The sequence below is a fragment of the Hipposideros armiger genome, unplaced genomic scaffold, assembly GCF_001890085.2.
Source record: "Hipposideros armiger isolate ML-2016 unplaced genomic scaffold, ASM189008v1 scaffold_837, whole genome shotgun sequence".
Classification (NCBI taxonomy): domain Eukaryota; kingdom Metazoa; phylum Chordata; class Mammalia; order Chiroptera; family Hipposideridae; genus Hipposideros; species Hipposideros armiger.
Genome location: NW_017732187.1, coordinates 647,477 through 666,873, shown reverse-complemented (window position 1 = coordinate 666,873; position 19,397 = coordinate 647,477).

Here is a 19,397-nt window from a genome sequence, read left to right as displayed (position 1 = left end):
TCCTATCTTTTCTTTATCTACACTTACACTGTTGCTGATCTTATTGCATCTAGAAACTTTAAATGTCATTTGTATGGGCCAAAGACTCTAAATTCAGACTTCCAGCCCAGATTTTCCCTCAAACTGCAGTCTCATATTTCCAACTCCCTTCTTAACACGTTTGCTTTTCTATCAAATGGGCATTTCAACGGCAACATGTCACAAACTGTGTTCCTGGTTTCTAGCCCAAACCTGTTTCCCCTGCAGTCATCTCCACCTATTAAATGTGATGCCATCATTCCAACTGCTCATACAAGACCATTGGATTCAGCCTTGGCTCTTCTTTTTCTCTCAAAATCCAAATCCAACCTTTCAACAAATGCTGTTGGTTCTAGTTTCAAAATACATCTAGAACTGACTGTTTTTTTCCACTTCCTGGGCCCACCCAGTTCCAAACCACAGTCATCTCTCACCTGGATTAATTCAGGGACCTTCTAACTGGTCTCCCTGCTTCAAACTTTAACCACCATGCCTCCCACCCTGTCCCCGTCTGTCCTCAACCCAGGGGACAGAGATAGCCTTTAAACTTAAGGCATGGTATGAAACTCTTCTTCGCAAACCACTTTTGATCTTAGAGTAAAACCGCCCTGGAGAAGTGAGAAAAACAGATGAGGTCAAACAGGAAATGGAGGTGGGAGCACACCATGGGGGCTTTGCAGGCCTTTGTGAAACCTTGGGATTTTACTGTGGGAGAGAGGGGAAGCTTTGTAGTGTTTTGAGTAGACAATAAATTGTATATCAGATGGTGATAAATGGCCCCCAGGAGTGTAAAGCAGGGAACGGTGGAAGAAGGAGTGATGGTGGGAGAGACCAGTTGTAATATTACACTGGGTGGGTCAGGAAAGAACTAATATCCACGTGGAATGGAGGATGAATATCTGAAGGTACATTGTTCCAGGCAGAAAAACAGCAAGCAGAAAGGCCCTGATTTGTGAGTATGGATTACTTATTCAATACAATTTAAAAAGAATGATGTTTCTGCAAACCAACCACAAATCTCAACCTACTACACCCCTAGAATGTAAGTTTCATGAGGTTTTGGAATTAAAATTTTTTTTCCACTTCTGTATCCCCAGATTAAAAAAAATTTTTTACATGGTACACTTTTAATAACAAATTGTTGAATAAATGAATAGATAATTCTAAGTGAGATGCAGGTACCTATACTGACACAAACTTGAAAACTATTTTCAGTAGCCTGATTTTATGATTAATAAAGTGCCAACATATCCCAGAATCCACTGAGTTTTGTCCACATAAGAAACATCTAAGCCTATAGAGAGTAAATGACATAAGAAATGTCCAAACCTGTAGAGAATTTTTATCAGAGTTTTTTTGAGTCAAAATGATGACATATGCTGAAAAGCAAGATCTCAAATGCTACTCAGAATAACAGATTTGCAGCTTATTTTATGCATTTGAAATTAAAGAGGGAATATAGGGAAGATTATATGAAGGTAGGGGAAAGTCAAGAGGGGATTGGATTATAGGGTAGTTAACAAGAGTGTGTGCCCTTTGAGGGTGGGTACAGTTTATTTCAAAGGTATGTTGATGTAGATGCATAGAAACAATGGATAGAGCTGGCTTTGGGCAAAGATAGAACTTTTTAAAAGTTGTATGCCTGGGGTGTGACTACCCACTATGACCTGATCATAGGAATTTATGATCAGATCACCCTGTGAGGTTATTTTCCATAGAACTCCTTTTTCCATTCACACGTTCACATGGTACTAGCTAAAGAGAACAGAGAATTCTGAGTACATGTCAAAAAAATTCTTTCCTGACCACCACAAGTCCTACCAGTCTGAATAAGATGCCTCTTCTCTGACTATTGTTCTATTTTCTATTACACTAGTCTTAGCACTCATTATATTGAATGTATTTGACTCCATTCCCACTATTTAGATTTTAGGGTTTAATAAATAAATCCTTCTACCTTGCCCAAGAAAAACAGACACAGGAATTAAACAAATGCAGATTTTGAATTGTCAGTTTTATTACTGATTTATAAAAAGAAAAAAGAAAAAAACACCAAGATAAAGGTTATGGCTGAGGTATATGACCAAATGGTCATGAAAATAATTTACCACCAAGTTAGATATACTATATAGTATAACAGTAAATTTATTAGTTGTCACAGGTGGACAACCATTTTCTGCCTGCATAGGAAATATTTCTTTTGGGCCGGCCGAGTGGTGCGATGGTTGAGAGTTGGCTTGGGATGCTGGCTCTGGGCAGCAGGGCCCAGGTTCGGATCTCACGTGTGGGCCAGTGGCTCTGTGACCTCTGCGGCTTGGATGGTGAACAGCGGGCTCAGCCTGAAGCTGGGCTGGCGTGAGTCGCCGGCGGCAGCGTGGGCTGCTGTGAGTGGTTGGCAGCCAGCGTGAGCTGCCAAAAGCCGCCATGAGCGGCTGGCCGGTGGCCGGTAGCCAATGGCCGGTCTGCCTCACCCTGGAAGAGCACAGTGATAGTGCCAACATGGGCCAGTGAAACGACATCCTCCACAACTAGACTGAAGAACAAAAGGACAGCGACTTGTCTGTCCCCTTTTCTGGATTCCCCAACGCTGTTCCCCTCCCCCAATTCCCCAGTGAAATGTTTAAAAAAAAAAAAAAGAAAGAAAGAAAAAGAAAATGTTTCTTTTACTACATGACAGACAGCAGACCTGAGCACTTGCTTTCTGCAAGCAGAAAGATTCCATTCTGAGAGGTTTCACAAGGGTGCAACCATGCCAGTACCAAATCCTAAACTCTCCATCAGATAAATCACTTAACCTCCTCTGGGAAGGATTGGTAACGGAGTAGAGAAAATCTAAGATTAACAATTTTCCTCTGCTTGGAAACACAAAAACTAAGGGAAAATAGAACGATCCAGCCTCCAACATCTACTGAACCATAAATCATGGATGCATGTCAGTCGTGTTCTCCATTTAATCCTCAGTGCTTAAGACAGAGCCTGGTACAAAGAGAATAATAAAAAAAAAATTAGATGAACTAAGTTACTGAAAGATTTGTCCAAGAATCTAATATTATCCTTACTCAAAAAAAAAGGGAGAAAAAAAAACCCCACCAAAACCAAATAAATAAATAAATAGAAAAAAACAACCAAAAATCATCCAAAGGAAGTGGAGAGAGAATATATGCTTAAACTTCTTGCTTGGTTTCCAATGATCCCAGGAAAAACTGCCGGAACTTATTTTTATGTCTAGTTTAAAATTAATCAGCAGTATTGGTTCTTCATTCATGCAGAATAACCACACACTGAGAACAATATCAAGAACTATTCTCCTCCTTTGGAGCCAAGGACTGGCTATAGGGTATGGAATGGGCCAGCAGGGTAATTCAACACAGCAAAAATAAAAGGGATGTACCATCCAGCTGAAGAGCCATTCCAAAAAACCAGGCAGAGACACAAATGCAATTTTAAGACAACAATTTGCAGGCTAAGAATACCAGAACAGAGCACGCGCGAGTAGGGAAGAAGAGTAGGAGAAAATGTCTGAGGAGATTCCCATGCAGACAGTCCAGGAAGTTAATGTTTATGGCTTTGACTCTCCAAATCCTTACTGTCATAATTAGCAAAGATTGAGATTCACGTTTACTTGCTTTTCCATGAGCAGGGATAAAAGAAAAAAAGACCCATAAAGACATATGTACCATTTCAATTGACATGATTACTGACATACTGGAAATCATTTTACATGTTTACATGAGTTCTCTTCTTTACAATATGGGATCTTATAAGTGGGTTGATGTTTTTGATCAAATTTGGAAAAGTTTTAGTTAATCATCCTTCAAACTATGTTTTACTCCATTGTATTACTCTTCTTCTGAAACTCAAATTGCAGATATGTTTGAACTCTTAAAACTGTCACATCGCTGAATTACTGAAACTGTTCACTTTTATCAATTTTTTTTCCTTCTGTGTTTCAGTTTAAATGAATGCTATTTCCTGTCTTCAAGTTCATTTACTTTTTAATCTACTATGCTTGATCTGCTTTTATTATTCAGTATACTTTTAAAAATTCAGATTGTACATTTTTAGATCTTTGTTTACATTTGATTTTTTAAAAACATTTATAAAGTGTCTCCTGGAATGTCCCTTTAATTCACATATTGTGTGATTCTTAGTTTATTTAACATATCTGTGATAGTTATTTTAAATTTCTTGAGTAGTCATTTCAACTGCTGTGTTATCTATCAGTCTATTTGACATTTTCATGATTTTTGTATTTTTTTAAAAATTTAGTGTTGAACAATATGTCTAAAAGAACAATAAAGTCTCTGGTAGTCAGACTTTTTTAAGATGGTTTCCAATTATGTCTATTTTCTGGAATCCTTGCTATGCATAATGACCTTCCCTTGAGTGTGGGCTAGATTTGATGACATGCTTCTAACCAACAGAATTTGTGAAGGTCATAGGAGAACAATTCTATGATTGGGTTACAAAACAGTATGACTTTCATCTTGATAGCTGACTCTATTGACTTCCCGTCTTCCACACTTTTTTATTTTTTGAAAAAAATGTATTATTGTATTTGTACACATAAAAAGCGTTACATAGAAATTTATAATACAGCTCTGTAAAACTGGAAGAACTGTCAGGGAAAAGGGAGGGTGTAAACTTTTATAGGTTGATCATAGAGAAATAAAACAAAAACACAGTAAAATGTTTAAAAAATTACAGAACATTTTCCAGACACAAATTTTATAAATACAAAACAAATTCACAAATTACTTTTAATGTTAAATAAATATCTAGTTAATAAACTCAGACTTAACACCTCTTGCTAGCACTGGTACAGAACCTCAAGGATAAAAATTGGATTCATTCATGTGTAGTGTTAAAAGAATGTGCTCCTTAAACAGTTCTTAAACATATATATTTTTTCCTAACTAGTGCTGTAACAGAAGATTTATCTGTGCAAATAAATCTCCCTTAATACCACACTTCTAAGAAAAATCATCAATGACAAAACAAATCCTAGGTGAAAAAATGTTTTCCAAGATATTTTGTCTCCCACACTTTGATGAAGCATTTGGGAAAGACTCCTATGACAAGAAACTGAGGATTATTTTGGTATTTGGCAATATTCTAGACTTAACTTCAACATTCAGCACAGAGTTTCATCAAAAGTTAGGACAGTTTCTTTTTCTTTGAGTAGAGATAATATTTCCTTAGCAGGATCACTTATCTGGTTGCCATATCCTCTACATCAGAAACTGGATCTAAAGAGCAAAGAATCTTTTTTTTTTTTTTTTAGCTGAGCCATCCTGCCACCTGTTGGCAGTTCAGCGGCAGCTCAGCTCGGGCTGGACTTGAACCGCTGTTGCTCAGAGCTCAAACTCTTGAATGAGCTCTTAACCAACTGAGCCACTCAGCCAGCCCCAAGAGCAAAGAATCTTATGCTTACTCATCTAGTAAGAGCTTAAATACTTTAGATTTATTTGTATTCATAATTCTTCAGTGAACTTTTAAAATGTATTATATTTTGGTTTCTTGTTTGACTTTTTGTTGTGTCAGCAAGACTTAAGGTCTTTATGTCCTTCTCCATTATACCCCAAAGCAAGATACTTTTGTATTCATTTATGAAATTATACGTTTATTAGTTAAAGTAAGTTGATTCTTTTTTAATCTATATTAACCATCTGCCTATACAATCACTAATTGAAGTGGATATTCAAACTCAGTTAAAATCTTAAAATTAATATTTTCATAAGTTGCTGGAATATGTGTTAGGTGTAATTATCTATTCTAGTTCAAACTTTGTACTATTTTAGCCTAAATGAGGATTAAATAAAAATTTATTTTCCATTTTTTTAAAAAGCCTTAGAGAATCCATCAGAGGTTTGTAACTGGGTTTTAAACACAGAGCAGGGTCAAGAAGTATCTTGTGTTTGATTAATCAATCTTAACTTCTATTTATATAGCAGGACTAAATCAAACAAAATGAATTCAGCTACTAGAATCTAATTTCACAATTTTAAGTACATTATATTATCAAATAGAATTCACAAAATCTGTTTCTAAAGTTTCCCTAAGGAATCATGAAATTATTGTGTAACCAACTTAAGACATAAATTCTAAATGCTTTTCCAAGTTCAAATGTTTATATATATAATATGTTCAAATGTTTATATATATATATATATATATATATATATATATATATATATATATATATATAAACAAGGAAAATTTACACTTATTTATTGAGAGGCAAAGAAGTTGATCACTATTTTAGAAGAAATATATTTATATTTTCCTTCTTTAATATCTTAAAAAATTCTAAAGGTTCTAAATAAGAGTGCCCTCCTCCAATTATCAAATAATTTTCATTATTTTATTATTGCAAATCATAACTCAAGTTCTAATTAAAAACCAGCAAAACAAAAAGAAATTTGTCCATTTATATAAACAGTGATGGAACTTATTTTATAAATGTAATTTTTCAAAACCTATACAAAAAAACAAAAACAAAAACCTCCATTCAAAAGATCAGTTAAATGATGTCATAAAACACGGAAGAAATTTGAGAAAGAGCAAAGAACAGAGGCAGGAGAACTCTTTGAGAGCTAACATCTCAGTCTCTGTGAATTTGGAAGGTCACTAATAGAATTGAGGCCCGATTTATGACATATATTTGAACTAAATTAACAATAACAGGGAAACACACACAGCTTTTCAAAGATTTTTGGCTGTTGTTAAGTAAATGAATTATTTACTTTTTCAATTATAATTTTTCACCATGTGAAATGATTTATTACAACTTTATATGTATGATAAAGCTCATAAATGGAAGATACAAGCATTGTTATGTCTTCTCACGTGCATTATTTCCATAAAGAAACTCAAAATGAATGTACCACATTATTTAACTAGTTATATAGGTATTATAGGAAGGGAAATAGCTATGGAAGGCATATTACAACTTGAGCTCAATTCAGAGTTGGCCCATGTGACAGTTTCATAAAATGAGTTATAAGGGTTTATACTTGTCAAGAATGGTCTATTATTTGGGGGCCTCAGGTTGAGAGCAAACTTTCGAGTCTTAATCTCTTAACCTTCTCCTAATTTCAAAAGATATAGTCATACTTTACTTTTTCTAAACTTGCTCAAAAAGCACTGTTAAACTACACATTCCAGGATTCAATACTTAGGTAATTTTAGCCTTATATTTACTATTATTTGTGGGCCAAAGAACATTTTACACTCATTTTCTGTTTTTTAATACTACATCATCTCCTGAATCCATTTCCAAATAAAAGCTAACCCCTGATTGACTGTGCAAAATCCTTCCAACTTAAAAAATAAAAAGAACGAATAAACATACCTTTGATCACAAAACAGATATCAACCATTTTACTGGGAGATCAAGGATTTAAATTCTACAACATTTAAGATATATACCTTTCTTACTAAGTTAACCAGCAAAGAGAAAATAAGAAGCCAGCATACATGTCTGCATATCACAATAATAAAAGCAATAAAATATATTCAAGCATTTTAGCATACATAACTCTTGTATCCAAAGTGAAGTCCTATAACACAGAGTACAGAAAAATCTAAACTCCTCCATTATGTATTGATAGCCTTGATGCAGACAGCTGCAATTTTTCTGAGTGACCTCAAATTCTGAGCTGTTTCCCACACATCAACAATAATATAGATGGTGTATATTGCTGAAGTAGGAGGGCAATTTTCCTTCCAAATTAGTGGTGCTCTTGGATACATTGTCTTTCCTCCTTTAATTCTCTTATGTTACTGTTATCTTTTTGTATTTACTTTAATCCATAAAGGCTCTTGAACCCCTAAGATATATATTCTCTATCAATAGAATTTTTTAACAAGGTGACATCAGGTTAAACAAAAAGGCCAGGTACTAAGGGATTCAAAATTTACAAATTGGTCATCTAAAGGGATTTTGTACTTATGAGACTCCGACATAACTTTGTGCTATTGAGTAAGTATGGCATGCCTCAATTAGCATTTTTGAAGCTTCTTCTGTTTGTCTTTTCTCTAGCAGGTAGATCCTTTATTGCATATATTTAAGTCAGTGTGATTTAATTTTAGCTAGATCCAGCAGAAACATATTGAACACCCACTCTATGCCACAGCTACAGGATGAGCATGACATTGTTCTGTCTCCAAAATACTTAATATTTAGGAAGACACAAAATATTATATATAAGGGAAACTTCGAGGCAGATTCCAAACTATGGAGATTTGTCTACAAGAGAGAATGTCTTCCTCTTATAAGTATGAGAAACTAAGAACCTACTGGATTAAATCACTACAGAAAACTACCATAAAACTTGGACATAATGCAAAACACAACTCCCTGAAGGTACTGGAGAGCAGAAACATTATCTCAGAAGTGCATAGCAGCTTGAGGAAGAAAGACAGGAGGTATACCGGTATATAAGTCTGCAAGCTTTTAACCTTGAACTAAATTCAATCCAAAATGGTGACAAAGGCACATTTATTAAAACCCATGGTCTCCCTAACCTGGAGAACCAGAATATTGAAGCCAGAAACCATAAATGCTGAAAAGAGTGGGAGAATTTCAAAAGGGAAACAGTGGGAGAAAAATCACTAAACTTTTTTCTCAAATCACTCACTGATTCCTGAATGAACTATGTACAAAACAGATTCAAAGCAACACAACTAAAGACAAAAAAGTTTTAGCTGAAATCAGAGATGCTGCCCAAGAAATGCAGTTTGAAGTTAAATCCTAGCCAAATAAAAATTACCTTATAAGACGAAAGAAACACTCATTGGAGAAAATCGTACAATTCAGAATCTTCACAACTTAACATTCATAATATCCACAATACTTCTCAAAATTAACTGAAATAAGAAGAACCAAGATCATTTTTGGTCAAGATGGCGGAGTAGGTAAATGCTGTGCTCACCTCTTCTCAGGACCATATCAGTTACAACTAACCACAGAACAACCATTTTTGAGAATCACCTGAAGTCTAGCTGAACAGAAGGCCTACAACTACAGATATATATATATATATATAAAGCCAACTCAAGACTGGTAGGAGGGACAGAGATGCAGAATGGGCTCATCCCACATGCATATGTGAACATTGAAAATCATGAGGGATATCTAAGCTGTGGTGGTTGCCCTCTGAGGAGTGAGGGGTCCCAGCCCCATCCTAGCCCAAGGTCTCAGTGCCAGGGAGAGAAGTTCCCATAAATTCTGGCTGTGAAAACCAGCAGAGATTATACCTGACTGAGACAGAGGGCAGCTGCTCTCCCAGACACTCCTTTTAAAGGAACCATGCATGGACTTACTTGCTCACAGAACCACTCGCTTTGAGCTCCAGTGCTGGGGCAGCAGCTTAAAAGGCACCAGGGACATATGGGAAGAAACTGAATTGTCTAGCTTCAGGATGAGGGCTGGAGGGGTGGCTTTCTTTCAAAAACAGAGGCTGGCAAAAGCCATTGTTTCTTTGTTGAACTGCGTGCAGATTTAGCAGACACCAATCTGAGTCTCCATTGAGCTGGCCATCACCTTCCATTTGCCCCACCCTAGTGATTTGCTGAGACCATGCCCCACCCAACTTTAGGGCACAGCCAGGCCACTTCCAATGGCTGTTCCATATAAACAACCTGCTTTGGCTCATGCTGCGGACTTTCTAAAAATCTCTCAAAGGGTCACAAAACCCAAATGAGTGGCTTGGCTTTGGCACATCCCGTAATTCTGGCAGAGCAACCCTAAGCATGGCACTAGCGACAGCTGGCCTTGGTTTGTGGCTTGGACTTTCAAAGCACCTCCAAGCACAGTGCAGATGGCAGCCATGTCTGGATTGTTTTGTGGTTCATTCTAGGTGGCCCTGGGCTGGACATGGACTAAGATTGAACTTCACCTGCAGTGATCCTCTCCCAGGAGTCCCCAGGGCTGGCAAGCCTGGTGGACAGTTTCAGGCTGGGCAGGAGCATATCACCCCACCATCTCCAAGGGTGACACACCCAAAGGGCAGACTGGGCAGGTACCAGAGACCCGCTAAAGTGAACTCAGCTCTGGAGGGTTAGCCCCTGCACAACAGCTCCTTCACTGTAGTCAGAGACAGCCCTTAAAACCAATCAGCCTGAGGGCCATTCCCTTCCATTGATGTGAAAACAACAATCAAGTCTCAACTACAACAGGAGGGCACAGACAACCCACAGAGGGGACATACCTTGAGCACCCAACTCTGGTGACCAGGGAGACTGCATAATTTGGTCCCACAGAACACCTACTACATAAGGTCACTCTATGGAAGACCAGGAGGTGTAGCAAACCTACATAGAAAAAAACACAGAGAGGCAGCCAAAATGGAGAGACAGATAGACATGTCCCAAATAAAGAACAAAAGAGAGCTCCAGAAAAAGAACTAAGCAAAATGAAGACATGCAGTCTATCAGATGCAGAGATCAAAACACTGGTTATAAGGATGCTCAATGATCCAGGGAGAACTTCAACAAAGAGATAAGAAACATAAAAATGGAGATAAAAAATGTAAAAAAGAACCAGTCAGAAATAAATAACAAAATAACTGAAATGAAGAATACATTAGAGGGAATCAACAGCAGATTAAAGGAAGCACCAGATCAAATCAGCAGTTTAGAAGATAAGGTGGCAGAAAACACCCAATCAGAACAGCAAAAAAGAAAAAAGAATCCAAAAAAATTGAGGAGCATTTAAGGGGCCTCTGGGACAACATCAAGTGTACCAACATTCTCATTACAGGGGTACCAGAAGGAGATAAGAGAGAGCAAGGAATTGAAACCCTGTTTGAAGAAACAATAACTAGGGTGGCAGGTTAGCTCAGTTGGTTAGAGCACAGTGCTCATAACACCAAGGTTGACAGTTTTATCCCTGCATGGGCCACTGAGCCGCAACCTCCACAACTAAATTGAAACAACTACTTGCCTTGGAGCTAATGGGTCCTGAAAAAACACACTGTTTCCCAATTAAAAAAGAAAACAAATAATGACTGAAAACTTCCCTAACCTAGCGAAGGAAATAGATATACAAGCCCAGTAAGCATAGGGAGTCCCAAACAAGATGAACTCAGAGAGGCCCACACCAAGACACATCATAATTAAAATGCCAAAGTATAAAGACAAAAAGAGAATCTGAAAAGCAGCAAGAGAAAAGCAGTTAGTTATAGACAAGGGAGCTTTCATAAGACCGTCAGTTGATTTCTCAACAAAAGCTTTGCAGGCCAGAAGGGACTAGCAGGAAATATTCAAAGTTATGAAAAGTAAGGATCTACAACCAAGATTATTCTATCCAGCAAAGCTATCATTTAGAATCAAAGGCGCTTGCCAGAGAAGAAAAAGCTAAAGCAGTTCCTTACCACCAAACCAGTATTACAAGGAATCTCAGAGAGACTTCTTTAAGACAAACAAAAAAAGCAAAAAAAAAAGAATAATAAAATGGCAATAACTACATACCTATCATTAATTAATTTAAATGTAAATGGATTAAATGTTTCAATCAAAAGATATGGTGGCTTAATGATAAGAAAACAAGATCCTTTACATATGCTACCCACAAGAGACTCACTTCAGATCAAAAGACACACACAGACTGAAAGTAAAGGGATGGGAAAAAGATATTTCACAAAAATGGAAATAGAAAAAAAAAGGCTGTGGTAGCCATACTTATACCAGAAAAAATAGACTTTAAAACAAAGGCTATAAAAAGTGACAAAGAAGGACGCAGTAATCCTACTTCTGGGTATTTATCTGAAGAAACACAAAATGCAACTTCGAGGAGACATGTGCATCTATATGTTCATTACAGCATTGTTTACAATGGCCAAGATATGGAAGCCTGGATGTCCATCAATGGATGAATGGATAAAGGTTAAGTAGTACATATATGCAATGGAATATTGCTCAGTCATGGAAGGGAATGGGTTCTTGCCATTTGTGGCAGCATGGATGGACCTGGAGGGTATTGTGCTGAGTGGAGTGTCAGACAGAGAAAGACAGATGCAATGTGATTTTGCTTATATGTGGAATCTAAAGAACAAAACAAACAAACAAACAAAACACTACAAATTTATAGATACAGAGAACATTTTGATGGTTGCCAGATGGGAGTAGGGTTGGGAGACAGGGTGGAAAAGGTGAAGGGATTAAGAAGCACAGATTGATAGTTGCAAAATAGTCATGGGAGTGTAAAGTAAAGCAGGGGAAATATGGTCAATAATAAGGTAATAGCTATGTATAGTGCCTGGTGGGTACTAGACTCGTCAGGGGGATTACTTCTTAAATTATATAAATGTCTAACCACTATGCTGTACTCCTGAAATTAATATAAAATAATACTGAATGTCAACTATAATTAAAAAATTAAAAAGGGGGTGGAAAAGGTGAAGGGGAATAAGAGATCAAAATTTCCAGGTATAAAACAAATAAGTCATGGTGATGTAACATACGGCATGGGGAATATAGTCAATAATATTGTAATAGTGTAGTATAGGATCCGATGGTTGCTGGACTTATGGTGATCACTTTTTTAGGTATATAAGTGTTGAATAACTATTGTGTACACCTGAAACTAATACAATATTGTATGTTAGTTATGTTTTAATAAAAATCTTTTTTAAAAAGAAGAACCAACAAAATGGTTTCTCAAAAGAAAAGAAAGTCTAATGAATCTGACTGATAAATTAATCAGATACTGGAAATAATGGGCATGGATTATAAAGCAATTATTATAACTACGCTCAATGAACTAAAACAAAATATGTTTTCAGTGAACGAAAGTATAAGCAAAGTAATAGAAAACACCAGCCAAAAAACAGAAACAATGAAAAAGAATCAAATGGAAATTTTAGAATAAAATTCTCAAACAGAAATTTACTAGATGAACTTATGAGCCAAGAAAGCAAGACAGAGAAAAGATTAAGGGGACTTTAAGGTAGAGCAATAGATAAAAGATAGATAGATAGATACATTGGTAGATAGATAATTAAATATTATTCAACCATAAAAATGAAGAAAATCCCGCCAAGTGCAACAGCATGGATGAACCTAGAAGAGATTATGCTAGGTAAAATAAGTCAAACAGAGAATGGCAAATACTGTCTGATCTCACTTATGTGGAATCAAAAAAGTGAAGCTCATAGAACCAGGGCATAGAACACGGATGACTAGAGTTTGGGGAAATGAGGAAAATAAGGAGATGCTGTTCAGAGTATACAAACTCCCCCGTGTAAGATGAATAAATTCTGGGGACGTAATATATAACATTGTAACTGTAATTAATAATACTGAATAGTATAACTGAATTTTGTTAAAAGAGTAAATCCTAAGTGTTCTCACCACACAGAAAAAAAAATTAACTATGAGGTGATACATATGTGAATTACTTGATTGTGATAATCATTTCACAATGTAGATGTATATCAAACTATCAAGCTGCACACCTTAAGCATATACAATTTTTATTTTTTAATTATGCCTTAATAAAGCCAGGAAAAAAGAGAAAGGAAAAATAAAGATGTTTTCAGAGAATCAACAGGAGCAAACATGCAATACAAGATATACTAAAAGAAATCCTGCGGGCAGAAGAAAGGTGTCACTAGATAGAAACTCATGTTATCAGAAAAGAAAGAAAACTGGCAAATATCTGGATAAATGCAAGTTATTTTCATGTTGCCTTTTATCAACTTTGTTTCTTTATAAATCATAAATGTTTAATACAAAACTTAAAACATTTCCCTTCAGGATTTTAAAATGTATTTATGTAATAAATATATGCCATATATAAAAGAACTATATGTATTACACAAATACATTTAAAATATATTTATGTAATACATATATGCCATATATATTTATATATAAAAGAACTATAATGAAAAGGAGAGAAGTGGATCTAAATGTTTATAAGATGTCTATAATTTATTTCAAGCAATATAGTATTAACTGTAAGTGACTATGAAAAGTTAATGCTGTATTTTGTGGTCTATAAAGCAACCATTTAAAATGCAAAAATATAGCTCAAAATTTTATAGGAGATTTTAAATGGAATTATTAAAAAAAATCCCAATCATAATTTTAAAAATCAGGTAAGGAGGAACAAGAACTAAAACACACAAGTAAAAAAAATAGTAGACTCAAATTAAAACGATATCAATTATTACGTTAAAAGTTAGCAAAACACTTTAATTAAAAGCTAGAAATTGTCATAATGGTCTAAAAAAAACCCCCACTTGTATGTTGTTTATAAGAGAAACAATTTAAAATGCAAAGCCAGATTGGCTAGACTTAAATACATGGAAAAGATATGCCATGCAAATACTAAACATAGAAAGCTACTATAGCTATATATCTATCAGAGAAAGTAGATATTAAGACAAAAAGGGGGACACCTCATAATAATTAAAGTGTCAACTCATCAGGAAGATATAACAATCATAAATGTCAAGCACCTAATAACAGAAGCTTAAAATACATGAGACAAAAATGACCAGAACTGAAGGGTTAACTGTATGATTACACAATTTCATACGGAGATTTTAACACACTTTCTCTAAGCAATTTATTAAATAACTAGGCAAAAATCAACACACATGGAAAACTGAGCAGCATTATCAAATATCTTGACTTAATTGATATTTATAAAACACTACACTCCAAAATAGCAGACTATACATCCTTTTTTTTTTTTTTTTAAGCTGAACCATCCTGCCACCTGTCAGCAGCTCAGCGCCTGCTCAGCTCAGGCCAGGCATCGAACCGCTGTTGCTCAGAGCTCAAACTCTTGAGCGAGCTCTTAACCAACTGAGCCACTTGTCCAGCCCCAGAATATACATCCTTTTGAAATGCAATGGTGCTTTAACCAAAATAGACCATATTTGAGCTATAAGAAAAGCCTGAATAAATTTAAAAAGTTTTAATTCATACAGAGTACATTCTCTAACCCCAGTGTAATTGAATTAACAGTCAATAACAATAAGATTGCCAGAAAACTCTAGGATTTTTGGAAATTAAACAATATATTTCTAAATAAATATTAGGTTACAGAAAAAAACAAGATTAATAATAAAAATGTAATATATCACAATTTGTAAGTTGTAGCTACAGCAATGCTTAGAGGGAAATGTACAGCACTAAAAGCCTATATTAGAAAAGGAGTCTAAAGTTAATTATCTAAGCTTCTACACTAAGAAACTAGAAAATAATTAAATTAACCCCCAAATATGCAGAAGTTGGGAAATAAGTATGAGCAGAAATCAATGAAATAGAAAACAAAAAGCGAGAGAGAGAGAGAGAGAGAGAGAGAGAGAGAGAGAGAGAGAGAGGGAGGGAGAGAGAGAGAGAAAGAGAGAAGGAGGGAGAAAAGATAAGGCACAATTACTAATAACAGGAATCAAAGAGCTGACATCATTACAGAGCCTTCAGATTTAAAAAGATAACAACGAAATATTGTGAATAACTTTATGGCAACATATATGACAACTTGTATGAAATGAACACATTCCTTGAGAGACAAATGATCAACTCATCCAAGAAGTAAAACACTTGCCCTGTATACATTTTGTCCATGCTAACCCATTTACTTAACCCCATGGGCCATGACCAGCGAGGCTAACTGAGGCAAGAAGGGTTATTATTGGCAATATGGTCACAACAAATTATTAGACCAATACAACATGATAGTATTTTTTGTGTATTAATCCTGCAAACCAAAAGTAGAAATAAACATTACGGGCTATTTGAACTCAGGGATATTTTATAAAAATGGACATTTTGGACAGAACCAAACATAAAGGACCTTGGGCACAGATCAAATGTCTCCATGGACGCTTTAGACAGGACAAAATTGTCCATTAATAGAAAGAAAAAGAAGCATTAAGGATGATTACCCATACAAATGGTTTGAGCAAATAAGTAGGTGGCGATGCCATCTCCTTAGAGAGAAGCTTTTATCTAAAAAGGGAGGTGATATTCTGACATTTTAGTAGTTTAAAACTCTTCTCTGTAGTATATACATATTTATTTCTTGACTTTCCAGCATTCAATTTTTTGTAAATATATTATATATGGAAGTAGGGGAAGGTCTATATTTAAATGTGGTTTGCTATATCACAGTTCACAATTGGGGGTGGACCCTTAATATTTCAAGCAGTGATTTTCTAAAGTGTCAGACTTCTGATATTAAAATATAAGATTGCACTGGGAAAGATATAAATTCATTAAGCATTGGGACATAAGACTTAAGATAAAAATGTTACATAGGAAGACTGAGAGTTTTACAATGCTACATAAACAATCATGGGCCAGCTCTGACCCTATTTTCTTAATTTCTTCACAACCTTGACAAAATATAGTCTGAAACAAAAAGGAATCATTTTGCACTTGGTTCCCTGGTGATAGCTTGCCTGTCACGAATTACTTCATTAAAATTAAACCATTTGTTATTATGAGGATTAACATGACTTGAAATTAAAATTAACCTCCATGGAAAAAAGAATCTCCTATATCTGTTGGGTTGTTGGAAAAGTCATGACGTATTTTTCCTATGGTTTTCATTGCAAAAATGCATCATGACTTTTCTGACAACCCAATAGATTTATGGGCACTGGAAATCCTGGGAGCTTGCAAGCCCACTATACTGCAGAATTTAAACCAACAAGCAAATCTCTGAAGTGATCATGCAGATTTAAAGCCTTGTGGCTGACAGAAAATTTAATAGAACTGGATTTCCATAATCCACTGAAGTCTAGGAGCAAGGACCCAGAGCCTACTCTAAGCCTAAGCCACACCTGGCTCTGCAGCTCACAAGCCTCCCCATCAAGAGGGGGTCTGTAAGGAACATGCCAGAACTAGATGGTGGTTTCCTGAAGCATGATGGGAGCATTGTGAATCAAATACCTGTGTTTTAAGATTAAAATTTGGCATCCAGGACTTCTTAGTAAGTGAATGAACTCCTTCAGGCAAAGAAAAGTATGGATATAGATGGGAACAGACACTTATTTCAAACAGCACGGAGTAGAAACGTAACAGGCACCGAGTAAATTTTTGCCTACTGATGTATTCATTGCACAACAAATATTCAAGGGAGCATGGAAAAGGTAGAATTCCACATCTTGAAAATACCTCATAATATTTACAAATAACGCTATAAATTGTGTATGGAAGTGTAATTAGCAACTTTACAAAATAATCCTTTTATTAATTCTTTATATAACTCTTCAGTAGTGTTTTTTTTGTTTGTTTTTTATTTTGCTTTTTCGTTTATGTTGTTTGTTTGTTTTTTGCATTTACATTTGCACATGAGGGTATTCCTGGTTACCACAGATTACAGAACATTTTAGATAGAGACATTTAATGGGTTTAATTTTAAAAGGAAAAAAGAACACATTAGTTCAAATTCTAATGAATTACAATTTGAAATAACTTTTGAAATAACTTGGTTTATAGGCAAGCTATCGTTTTCTCTTGTGCTATCTATAAATGTTTCCCAAATAAATTATTTTTTTAAAAATAACAAGCCTTCTCTGTCATTCCTTGACTCCACTGCTACCCTAACTGTACTGGGGAATATAACTTTCAATGCATTTTGAAGCACCTGTCTACATAGATCAATGCATTTAATCCTTCCATACATAGCACTGAACACCTGCTCTGTGCCAGGCATCGTATTAGGATTTGAGAAATATGACATGAACAATAAACCATTTTCAACTATTCATTAAAAGATATGCCCAAATGATTTCTAGGCAACATTTTGTTATCCAATTAATAAAAATGATAATTTTGCCAATAATAAACCTGCATTTTTTTGGTAATAGTTTAAAATTCTTACAGGCTTCGCTCCTTATTAGGATGAAATGTCCAATGTCCCTGATACCTGTGGCCCTTCTCAGGGTCAGGTCTTCTCAGCCCACCTTCAACTGCAGCCCTTTCAGCGCGCCACCTTTGACAAAGTGTAACATGACAACACCTACTTGTAGCTCTACCTAGACTTTCTCATGTCTGTTCGTGGGCCTCTCTGACTCAGCAATAAGCAGTCATGCAAATGAAATAGAAAGAATGAGGGAGTTTATACCCCATGGAGCAGTTATGGATAAATGTTCCCCCTTCTTACATCCTATGGATGGTCATTTTGTGAGATAGCCCCTCAGAAAGTCCCAGCCTGAACAGCCCCAACTGCCCTCAAAAGGCCTGCTTCGTATTGAACACTTCATTGGCTTATCCTACCCCCTTATTACCCTCATCCCAGTTCCCCTCTCCTGATTCCTGGGGTGACTTCTCAAATTACACTACCTCTATGTAAGCCCTTGTCTCAGCCTCTGCTTTCATAGGGGACCTGGGCAAAGACAGTGAGGTTTCCCTGAACTCACAAAATCCAGTGAGGCATGTATTATAGCTGCAAGTCCATACACCACTGTAACGGTAGTCCATTCCCTACTCCCACCCCTCAAAAGCCTTCATTAATGTATTCTTCTATTCACAACTTATCAAGTAAAACCTAAATTTCTTGCTTAATGTTAAAGGTGTTTGATCACCTGCACCTCAACCTCATCCCCATCCACCCTCAATATTCAGGCTTACGAACTCCTTTTTGCTCAGCCAGAAACTCCTTCTAAATATATTCCCACCACTAATCAAGTATATTCCACCTTGATCTGTTTTCTGAAATTCTGTGGCTTTCATAGCCTATACACCAAGTTTAAAACAATGGTATTGTCTCCAAATCTTATTATTTGTGGGCTGGTTTTTTCTCTCCCCAATTACATTTTAGCAACTTGAATATAGAGAAATAGTTATATTCTATTTTTACATTTCCCAACATTGAGCAAAATGTGGACACATACCGTATTTGCCGGCGTATAAGACGATTTTTTTGGCCCTGAAAAATATGCCTCCAAGTGGGGGGTCGTCTTATACGCCAGGTACACTTCAGATAGACTGCCCATATAACAAACTCTGTATTTTGAGTGGAAATGTTAGGGGTTCGTCTTATACGCCCAGTCGTCTTATACGCCGGCAAATACGGTAGTAGGTCCTTAATAAATATATACTGTTGATTGATTCTCCTTCCAGCATGCTTGACAGGATACTAAAAGCTATTCCAATATCAATCGCCAAGAAAGATAGCTTAGCTTTTTCCCAACAGGCAAGACTCATCATTCTCTGTTTTCAAAACATATCAAAGATATGACCACGTCTGATAGAAATTAGCATGCACACACACACACACACACACACACACACACACACATAAATAACTAAGATTCTGGTTCAGGTTAAAATGCCCTTATTTTTCAAAAGAAGTTTTTAATCAGAGCCAGCAACTCAAATTGTTAGGAAAATGTGACTTTTAACTTTCTTGG